The sequence below is a fragment of the Danio rerio genome, chromosome 21 (assembly GCF_049306965.1).
Source record: "Danio rerio strain Tuebingen ecotype United States chromosome 21, GRCz12tu, whole genome shotgun sequence".
Lineage (NCBI taxonomy): Eukaryota > Metazoa > Chordata > Actinopteri > Cypriniformes > Danionidae > Danio > Danio rerio.
Genome location: NC_133196.1, coordinates 36,022,413 through 36,034,575, shown reverse-complemented (window position 1 = coordinate 36,034,575; position 12,163 = coordinate 36,022,413). Strand labels below are relative to the sequence as shown.

Here is a 12,163-nt window from a genome sequence, read left to right as displayed (position 1 = left end):
AAGAGCCAAGGGAACAGTTTAGATTTGGCCCAACTGTTATTTTTATTAAATGTGTGTTTTTTTTCTACTCAAAGTGACAGCTGCCATGATGACATGAACTGCACTCTGCAGTGAAAGTGAAACCAAAAGCACACACACCATTTAAATGATCATATCCCCTTCTGGAGTTATGATTACAACAAGCATTTGATGTGTTTTTTGTATCATGTCTTTTCTTTTCATTCTTATGCATGAGAATAAATGTTTAACAGTGGCAGTATAACTACTCTAGCCTATATAATGTTAAATATAATGCAATAGGGAATGTGATTATGACAAATGTCAAATTTTACCTGAGAATAAAATGGTCTGATAAATGTTGTCAATGACAAATGACAAGCGTTATGCCTCAAACACAATAATTCAACTTTAGAATTATGAATAGTTATATTCTGAAGTCATCACTTTTCTGTGCATTAATGACGAGGACATATTTAAAGTCTGTTCAAGTCCAACATTCAGAGTCTATACAAAATGCAGCATTTTAACCAAAAGTAGACCTACACACATAGGCCTAATAATATTATTGTTTTTCTTATCATAAGTTTGAGAATTAACAATAATTACAGCCTATTCATATTAACCTTTATTTTACATCTAGAGAATCATGAAAAATCGTGATCCTAATTTTCATTTTAGCCAGAAACGTGCAGCTCTAGTTTTCAAATAAATGTGACAAAAATAATTTATCAGTAAGTTTTTAAAAAAATGTTTTTGCTGTTGGACTTTAAAGACTTATGGAGCAGTTTTGTGCGCTCCTGTAATAACTTACCATAAGTAGATATAATTAAATAAGTATTTTTGTATGAAATTTGTATTTTTAAATGATATATTAAAAAAAATCAGCAAATCAGCATCATTGTAACATTTTAATATAAATGTTAAACACTATTTATATAGACCAATGTTTTATTAAAGACCATCTGTCAAATTCAAATTGTAATTTAGTTTTTTTGGTCACAAAAAAAGAAAACGCTAACAAAGAAATGACCATGATTATTACAATAAATAAGCATTATTTTAGCAGGTGTCACCCAAACGAGCCTACAAACAAGCAAAATCAGCTAATTACACAGAGTATGGCCAATCCGGATGATAAACAAACATAAAGGAGTGAGCAAAATATAAAGAACAACTAGACAGACAAATGTTTTTTGACACCAATCAGACATGAATGAATCACAGAAGAAGAAACCCCTACAGGAGTCTTCATATCCCAGAGACGTGTCATTGGATCAAAGCAAACCGTGAGGTGCATCAGTGCAGCTCCATCCTCTTTTCATGACCCTCCATCAGTCGATACCCCCCCAAAAAAAAAAAAAAAACACCCAGCCTCTAGTAAGACAAAACATCATTTCGAAAACATGTTTGACGCGAGCCCAGAAAGAAATCAATGAGCTGTCAGCTCAATCTCATCCCTCTGTGCACCTTAATGGCTCTGACGAGAGAAGAGAGTGCCAGCTTGACCCCATCACTTAAAAAGTCATCAAAACTTCGATTTCATTTTAAGCGACAATCTGCAGGGTTAAAGTGGCGAATGGAGATATTTTGATTTAACTAGCTTTCAAAACACCTGTAGATTAGTTTACTTCACCCCCAAAATGAAACTGCTATTGTTTGCCCGCCCTTAAGTTATCCTAAAACCCTAAGACTTCTGTTCATCTTTCAAATACAAATGAATTTATTCTTAATGCAATCTTGAGATATTTCTGACCCTCTATCCAGAGTCTGGTCAACCCCAATATGACACCTTTAAAGATAAATCCATCTGTAATCCTATTGTTTTAAAGAGATACCACTTTTTTAGAAAGAGCTTAAATGTAGGCTTTTATTGAGATTTATATCGCCAACATTTTTTACAGCATTCAGGGAAACTTGTTCTTAAACCAATGAGTTAATTCTTCCACAAGAACCACAGTTTGATTTTCCTCAAGAATCACTGAGATTGATTACTGAATATTGCACAGCATGTGCATTTCAAAAGAACCAACAGAAATGGTTCAATTAGGGCTGTCTAAGTTGTTTCTACAATGCATCATGATGGAATTTGTTATTGGTTTAGTAATGGACAATAAATGGTTATGATGTACTCTATTCTTTTGTAATGCCATTTGTATGGAGCCAGAACAGCCTAAAAAATAAAACATTTCATAGATAAAATTCATAAATGCACAACATTTCACATTTACAAAATCCAATTTGTAAATTCAAAACATAGTTTATGAATACATCACACAACTTGTGAATTCACAAGTAAAATTAAATTCACAAGTAAAATAAAATAGTAAACCATTTCATCAAATGAATTGGATTTGTGTATTTACGAATCATGTTTTGAATTTACATATTGGATGTTTATTTTTGAAATGTGTTTTGAATTTACAAATTAGATTTGTGTTTTTGCGAATCATGTTTTGAGTTATAAATTGGATTTGTGCGTTTACAAATCGTGATTTGAATTTACAAATTGGATTTCTGTATTATCGTATCGTGTTTCAAATTAACTAATTGGATTGGGTATTTAGGAGACGCAGTGGCGGAGTAGGTCACTGGTTCGAGCCTCTACTGGGTCAGTTGGAGTTTCTGTGTGGAGTTTGCCTGTTCTCCCTGCGTTAGCATGGGTTTCCTCTGGGGTGCTCCGGTTTTCCCCCACAGTCCAAAGACATGCGGTACAGGTGAACTGGGTAGGCTAAATTGTCCGTAGTGTATGAGTGTGAATGAGTGTGTATGGATATGCTGAATATTTGTATAACAATCAAATGTTATGGCTTTTTTCAGGCGTGTCCAAACTACGGCCCGCGGGCCATCTGCGGCCCGCAATCAGTTTTGTGGCGGCCCGCGAGGCTTTTTATAAACATCAATAGAATCTGGCCCGCTATACAAAAATGAACGTAATTCAATAAATAACCACCGGGTGTCGCTATTACATGCATTCAATTAAGCAGCAGTTCTTGTTATGATCTATCTATCTATCTATCTATCTATCTATCTATCTATCTATCTATCTATCTATCTATCTATCTATCTATCTATCTATCTACACACAGTTGAAGTCTGAATTATTAGCCCCTCTTTGATTTATTTCTTCTTTTTTAAATATTTCCCAAATGATGTTTAACAGAGTAAGGACATTTTTACCGTATGTCTGATAATATTTTTTTCTTTTGGAGAAAGACTTTTGTTTTATTTCGGCTTGGATAAAAATCGGTTTAAATTTTTTTATGAATCATTTTAAGGTCAAAATTATTAGCTCTTTAAGTCTTCAGAACAAACCATTGTTATAAAATAACTTGCCTAATTACCTCAACTTAACTAGTTAACTTGATTAACCTAGTTAAGCCTTTAAATGTCACTTTAAGCTGTATTGAAGTGTCTTAAAAATATCTAGTCAAATATTATTTACTGTCATCATGGCAAAGATAAAATAAATCAGTTATTAGAAATGAGTTACTAAAACTAATATGTTTAGAAATGTGTGGAAAAAAATCTTCTCTCCGTTAAACAGAAATTGGGGAAAAAATAAACGGGGGCTAATAATTTAGGGGGGCTAACAATTCTGACTTCAACTGTATTTTTATAATATATATATATATATATATATATATATATATATATATATATATATATATATATATATATATATACTTGTCTGTGTGATGTATGTAAAATTTGGCCCGCGACAACGTTTGTCTTTTTGCATCTGGCCCTCGGCCCAAAAAGTTTGGACACCCCTGGCTTATTTGATTCTTGATACATACAATAATTGTATTTTCTTTAGGCAGGTAAAATTAAAGAGCCAGTTCATATATATGACTGCTTGTACTTAAATGATCAAATTGCATAATTGCGGTAGAATTGAAAATTGAGAATGCAATGAATTGTGAACGCATTGTGATATCAAACACACACAAAAAGCTTGGGTTCATCCCCAACCAGTATAGGTTTTAGGGTTGGGCCGATAGACGATGCCATAGTGATTGTCGATCCTCCACCCCGCCCCGCTCCCGTTGCAAACCCGCTTACGAAAAATTCACACTTAGGCCCCGTTTACACTAATACATCTTGGTGTTAAAATGCCATTTTAGAACGAAAATTATCCACATCCACACCGTGTTTTACCTAGCATTTCTGAAAACACACTGTTAAGCGCTCATCTGATCTCCAGAGAGCAGTGCACATCGGACAGTTTATCAAGAATGTTATCAAGGATGTATCACTAGTTGTTAAACATGATTTTTAATTAATCTTGTCTCTATTTAATGACTCTTCTGTCTTTTGAATCTAACAGGTAACTTGTCACAGCATCAGTACACTGCTTCAGTCTTTTACTTTCACACTTGTACTTAGTAATTTTAGTGAAAACCTCAGATACTATTGGCTGTGCATCTTTTTTTACAGACCAACCTCCTGCGGAAAAATTGATTGACAAGTGTTAATTTGTGTGCAACTTATCTTTATTTATGATTTGTTTATGGGTAAAACAAAGACCATGCGTGTCAGGTAGTTGAAAAAGTAGGCTACAAATAATTGATTTGTTATGAATAATGAATTATTCATAAATAATTAATTTCCCTGTGCCTGTGACGAAAATGCCATCATCTATCGCGATGTTTCACATTAGACATTGTACGATGCTAAATGGGTCGACATCACCCAACCCTTATAGGTTTACACCCTTTTTTTTCATTCATTCATTCATTTTCTTATTGGCTTAGTCCTTTTATTAATCTGGGGTCGCCACAGAGGAATGAACTGCCAACTTATTAAGCACGTTTTTGTGCAGCGGATGCCCTTCCAGCCGCAACCATTCTCTATGAAACATCCGCACACACTCACTCAAACACATTCATACACTACGGACAATTTAGCCTACCCAATACCTGTGCCGCATGTCTTTGGACTTTGGGGGAAACCGGAGCACCCAGGAGAAACCCACACAAATGCAGGGAGAACATGCAAACTCCACACACAACACGGCAACTGAGCCGAGGCTCGAACCCAGCGACCTTCTTGCTATGAGGCGACAGCACTACCTACTGTGCCACTGCATCCCCCCCCCCCCCCTTTTCATTTTTAATTAACCTAATTAAATGGTTTGAAAATGCTTATCAAAAACTCACCTGATGAAAGATTTATGCACTTATTTTGTGTTTAAGGCAATTAAAAATAATAATAATTAAACAAACTGCAATGGAAAGTGGTTGTTTATTCCTCACATTTACAGGTCATCTGGTGTACTTTATAGTAACATGACCATTTTAAATAGTAGACTTTTTTAGCTGTGTTCTTTCTGGTGCTACAAGAAGGCTTACTGCATAGCACAAGTCAAAAAAGGTTGACCTGCTCAAATGGAAATTATGAATCCACAGTTCTTCTGTGAAACAATGTACTATAAACTCCCAGAAACACCTCATATTTGGCAGCTCCTATAGTTAAGGGCCTTTCCTTGACATTAATACTTGGAAAAAAAAAACAGCTTTTCTTAAAATAAACTAATGTAGTACATTGTATGTCAAATACAGTAGTCAACATTTAAAGTGTATTAAAAAGGTTTTCAAAACTGTCGCAAGACAAGAATACGTCCTCTTCAATAGTTTTCAAACAACTTTGATGATTTGTTTTGGTCCACTTCATCCAAAGTTGACAACTGTGCATAAAACCCACCAACACTTATTGGTAACAGTCAAAGTTTTAGCTGAATAGATTTTCGATGGAAAAAAAGAAATCTCTTAAATAGGATTAATCCCATCTTCAATTTGAAAGAAAGTCTTATAATTTTGGAGGTTAGGAAAATCAATGACAGAATGTTTATTTTAGGATGAATCAACTCTTTACCTCATGAAGAAATTTCAGCGCAGAAGCAAGCAGACACTATATGTATCCACCTAGCATCGACAAGTGAAGCTGCAAACTCATAACAACAACTGAACATCTTGAATTCCCAAAATAAAGCTGCTCGCCTTGTTCAAAACGACATTCCACGTTAAAGGAAACTGCTTATCCTGAAGCTCTTGTGGAAACGTGTGCAGAAAAATTTCCGTCAGCTTCTTTAAGGATGTCTTCAGTGGGAAGCCATGCCACTGGGGATAATTGGGAGCTGTGTGCATCCACTAACAAATAAAAACAAGGGCAGCCATTACATCCCGAGCCCAGATGCTCGGAAGCACCTCCGTCCCACTCCTCTTAATTAGGTTGCACAACACGGAGGAAACCAGGCTATTTTTAGCCCCTTTAACTACCGCGGGCTCTCGAAGACCAGGAGAGAGTAGAAACAAGAGGGACGAGAGAAAAAGAGAGGGAGAGAAAGAGAAATGTCACCTTTATTTCAGAGGACACTGGAGCCACAAAGGTCAGAAAAATAAATATCAGCCCTGTCGCCTTTTATCTCCGGTCAGAAAACGTAGACTTGACCCTCATATTACCTTCAACGATAACAGTAAATTCATCTTCAGGATGTTGGAAGCTGTTTGCCAATGAGATTACACTGAAGGCCAATCACACAAAATCAATTTCATAGAGCGAGTCGACTAAATCAAATTTCTCAGTTTGTGCACAGACCTTCTGGTTCAAGGAATAAAAAAGTACATTATATGTACAATAACTTGCTCAAAGTTATTGCAAAGTAATATTTTTTAAGATGTATTTTTTCAAATTCCACTATTAAGCGGTTTTAAAAGTCACAGTTAATCTTTCTAGACCCCATTAAATCCAAACTGGTCAGGAAATTCATTGTTTTAGCTGCTTTATTTGTAGGTCACATGAATTAAAATTAATAGGAACCATTTTATGCATCATTCGTGTCAATAACTAAAATGCTGAGTTGTACCTGCTTGTTTAATAAACAGATAGGAACACTTAAATCAGAGCATCAGCAATAATAGCGTTAACATCTGAACATCCTGTTGGTAAATGAATGGGTCACATTACCAGAGTAAAAAGGGTATCATCACTAGTGTTGGACACTGAAAGAGTAATTAGTTATAGTTACCAGTTACTTCTCACAAATAGTAACTGAGTTAGTAATTCTGTCCGAGTAATACGTGTTTGCAGTGGAGAAAAATGAAGCGTTATTTGCTTTGGCGTCGTGACCTCGTCTCCTTCTTTGGTTGCAGAGCTCACGTTATGACCTGCGTTACATTTTATGCAATTTTATTTATTTGACTGTTTTATGCCATGTTTGACAGTTAAAAAGTTGAACGTTGAAGAAACATCTAACAGGATAATCAATGGATAATAGGAGAATCATATCATATTATGCATAGTGCCAGTTTTAAAACGTAATACTAACTTCCCAGTTTAAAATATGATTTTAATAGATGTAGTTTTAATTTAATACATGTAAACATGATTTTAAACTAATACCCATCTTTTTTTTGCAATACACATTTCACTATGGACTGATATTAGATTTTTTTCCCTCAAAATATCTTATGAAAAACCAGTTAAGTAAAACCAAGCAAATCTATGTTTATTCTTAATGTTTGTAATAAACATCAGTTGAATCCAAGTGAAGTTGTATTAAAATGTATCTTGGGCTGCACAATGGCAGTTTAGCCAGTCCAGCAGTCCAAAACAATAAAAAACTAAGGCAGCTATCAATATGATACACCTATCAAGATGTCAACACAGGCTCATTCTGAAAACATAGTCCCACATACGTTTCTGGAGACTGCAAACAATATAGCCAGAGGTACATATGGCTGCATTTCATTTTTTGAACGCTACAGGCAGTATGACGCCTTTTCCTTTCCGCGCTTACCAGCTGACTGCTTACCTCCGTGTGGACGGCTTTCCCGCTCTAATCAGTTCGTCTAATTAGCTCGTCATGTATGTCGGTGGACTTGATACTGAGAAGAGACACAAACTATGACGGGATTTAAGTTCGGCGAAGAATGGCTCCAGAATTCAGGTCAGACAAAAACAGAATCTAAAAATTAAAACAAACGAAGTAACATAGTGAGAATGTGGTAAAATCTGAAAAGGTGGTAAAAATCAGACTAGGGCTTTTCTTTTTCTGCATGGTATTTGTAAATATTTGGTTGAGTTTAGGGAACTAAGTGGGTGGGCGGGTCAGTCAATAAAATTGGTTTGGTTTAGTGAAGAAGGAGGGTCGGTCAGTCAGGCAGTCATTCAGTCAGCCAGACAGTCGACAGCGGCCTGTGGTGGAGAACAGCAGGCGCGAGCGGCACCCATAAGAGAAAATTGTAGGCACACAGCGGCCTCTTGTGGATTCGCAAAAACAAAAACTGGTTTTACAAAAACAAAAAAAAAATGTTTGTATGACTTTCTAAAATGTGAAGATGAAAAGTATTCTTGACGTTGATTATGCACAGAGAAATCTTCTAACCCTATTAAGACACCAAGTGAGCCATCTTGAGAACAAGTAGGGCATGGATAAAGAGCAATAAAGTTCACTAATTACAACAGTGGGCTAAATTTATGAGGTGTTTTCTTTTTTTTTTGCAAAGAATGAAAATAATGACAGAAAGTAGTCCTTTATACAAATATTAAAACAAAGCTTTAAATTATAACATAAAAACAAAAGATCTGACAACATATTTCACGACTCCCTTTAAACAGAATAAAGAATGTTTTGTTGTATAAAAGCACCATGTACATACAATCACACAACCTTATTGTGGCTAGAAAAACACCCTCCAAAAACAGCTTTCGCAATCTTCAAAAAGATTCAATTCTCATCTCTGAATACTATCCTGAGGCCATTGCCATATCCTATTCTGTCCATCAAACTCAGTGGAGACACAATACCACAACGCCATAAAGGAGGATATAACAGGCTGTCTAATCTCCCCCGGCTCATGCTCGATTGATCCAGGACAGCTGCGCAAACCGCTTACATGTCTTTTTTTAACCTGTTGTTTAAAAGAGAAGTGTGTCAAAGCGCCGGACTTGATTAGGCATGATTAGATGGGGTTTAATATGATCGAGTGTAATGGATGGCCATCAGCGCGGGCGTGCAGTTTGCCATTGGAGTACAGTGTCTGAAACACAATGAGACATCTATGTAAAGCTCCTCTTAGGAGACAAACAACAATAGAGTGGCCGTGTCAGTTCGTACATTGCTCTTGTTATCCAGGCTCTATTTGTGCTGAGGCAGGACAAAAGACGCTTCGGGTTTCACTAAAGGAGGGGAAAAAACTGTCTCTGATAAGGCCACAGTCCTTTCTTTTTCACATTTACAAACTACATAGAATTGGACATTTTGACTGACGCCATATAATGCTAATGGTAAATATGGATGTATTACTCTAAAGAGCAGTCACCGACACTTACAATCTAGATTACAAGTCATTAAGGAAAGCATTAGGCTTAAAGATTATAAAGGTCTGTTTAAGCAGCTGAAATGTGGCACAGGAATGCAGCACGTCGTTTAATTGGAAAAATAAATCCTGATATCATCTGCTTCTAATATCAACGTAATCCTACCGGGGCTGACAAAACACTTTTCACTACACCATTGCACCATCCTTATGTTGTGTCTTTATTGTGTAAACTGTTCGAGTTATAGTTCTTGATTTAATTGATGCTTTCAACCCATCACAAATTTCAAGGTATTTATTAAATCGAATTCCTCCGAAATATTTATTAACAGTTTACAACAGGTCCTTAATGATTCCAATAATTAATGTTGTGATATTAAATAAAAACATACAGTAGTACCCTCTAAAAATTTTAGGTCTGCAAGTTTTTGTTGTTGTTGTTGTTGTTGTAATAGTAGACTTGTATGTTGTATGCATTTGTTCCAAAAATAGCAAAATGTGTAGTACTGTACCGTTAAAAACTTAGAACAACATTAAAAATAGTACACTTTACACCATTGCGCCACCCTTATGATGACATTTAATGTGCAAACTTCTTGATTTCAGTTTGTTGGTTTAAATGATGTCTTCAACCCATTATCATCAAGAATTTGAAGGCATTTTAAATCTAATTTCGCAAAAACATTTTTCGAAAAAGTTTCCTTAATGATTCCTTAATGAAGTACGTTTTGTGATATTAAATAAAAACATACACTACCCTTCAAAACTTTGCGGTTGGTAAGATCTTTTATATTACAGTAAATGTGTATGTTTACCAAGGCAATGCTATTTGCCCCAAAATAAAGCAAAATCTGTAACATTGTAAAAAGCGTACAACAAAATTAAAATTACTTCATCATTGCTCTATCCTTACAATGCATCTCTAATTTGTAAAGTCACTGAGTTAAATTTGTTGTATAAAATTGACATTTTATCAAAAATTTGAATTTATTATTTATAAATCTAACTGCTCCAATATAGTCCTGAACCATTCAAAACAGTTTCTTAATGATTCATTTAGGGTTGTCACGATACTGGAATTTGGTACCAATCGGTACTAACATTTTAAAAACATCCAGTTTCCGCAAATATTTGAGCATGTTCGTTTCAAAGTCACGTTGATCAGCTGGTTTGTCTACAAGCTGACATACGAGCGATCCGCTGATGAATCGTAGCTTTAAATTGCTCCAGTGTCCCTGTATCTGTGTTTATACTCAGTAAACAGCAGTGAGTCCAGTGAACTGATGCCTTTACAGATAATCACAGTAATTTCTGTTGAGCATGTAAACACAATGGCAAATCAGCACTGTTTAAGAACGCTCTAAACAGCACTGAAATGTTAGCGGCAAACTGGTGTTTTTACAATTTCAGTGTCGATTGCTACCAAATTACAGTATTATGAAAACCCTAGATTATGTTATTATGTTATTAATTGTGTCATTGTATTATTCCTTAATCATTATGTTTTGTGATATTACATAAAATCAAACACTACATTAAGTTTGGGATCGGTAAGATTTAGCAGACTTGTATTGTCATTAAGGCAATGTATTTTTTTTCTGAAGTATAAATCAAGTATAAAAGAACTTAGAAAATAGTACCTTTGATTTAAAGTACACTTGATTCAAAGTTAGTGTCTACATAAAATGAAAATGCTGTATTATTTATACACAAAACATTCACTTTAAGAAAAACACCCACCTTAATAACTTAATTATTCAAATAACTTGTGTGCAAATAAATCATTACAATATTTTTGAATAAAATATATACCATGGTATTTCAGCATGGCAGACACATTTATGTTAAAGTTAAAAAACATTTGTGTTCTGATCAGTACTTACAACTCAAAGTAGGACTGGGCGATAAAATTGGTATTGATTTTTATTGACCAAACACAATTGTACATATCTGTAATAAAAAAAAAGTTTTGGTATGAAGCGCTACTGTTTTATTAAAGAGCCCATATTATGGGTTTTTGAAAATGCCTCTCCATGTAGTGTGCAACACAGCTCTAAGTGAAGTGAAATATCCAGCTAAGGCTTAAATCTGTAAGAGTACAGTGTTTAAAACTGTTGATTCATTTATAAAAGAGTCGACTCAATAGTGCTTCAAACGAGTCGCCTTGATAATGAGTAATTAGGTGTTTCGCCATGACGTACTAACGAAACCAAGTTATTCACGTGAACACGCAAACCTGGGAGACTTGAAACCTGCGGCCCTGCCCTCTGACACAGAAACCCACACACACACAAACATGCCGGTCAATTGAAGTCACACTGCAGATGGATATTATTGAGTGTCTACCCAAAGATGAAACCTCAGCATAAGCCCAGCTTTAAGCAGTTGGAAACTACTGGAAACTTCTGGAAACTACATGCCACAAAGAATACTTCGTTTGTTAAAGGAAGGATCAGTAAAGACTGGACATGTCAGGACATGCATCGGTTTCTTCCTCCATTTCTCAAGTGTAAGTACGTGTGATTAAAGTTGTTGCCTCGTTTACTCTAGCTTGCAAATGTATTTAGTTGTGATTTGTTACTTGTAACCGCGTGTACTGTCTCAGGTTAACTCGCTATATTCTAATATCGCATGCAAAGCCACATTAAAAACCGCGACGCATGCCGCTTTGTTTACGTTCCCGTGGAGGAGTGTAATGTGTGTGCATGCGCGATGTCGTCTGGAGTAGGGTTACGTCTCTGTGTGTGTGTGGACGCAAGCTTGAGAACGAGGGCAATATGAGTGTGTGTGTGTGTGTGTGTGTGTGTGTGTGTGTGTGTGTGTGTGTGTGTGTGTGCGCGATG

The 12,163-nt window shown here is 35.6% G+C and overlaps 1 protein-coding gene across 13 annotated transcripts in view; it reads right to left on the bottom strand.

Moving 5' to 3' along the window:
* ndst1b (N-deacetylase/N-sulfotransferase (heparan glucosaminyl) 1b) overlaps nucleotides 1-12,163 on the bottom strand; it is a 194,386-nt gene that overhangs the window by 83,326 nt on the left and 98,897 nt on the right. For 6 of the 13 annotated variants that reach the window (XM_068215924.2, XM_073934936.1, XM_073934934.1 and 3 more), the window contains exon 3: nucleotides 7,814-7,966. The gene's annotated coding sequence lies outside the window, so the exon portion shown is untranslated. 13 annotated transcript variants of the gene reach the window in all.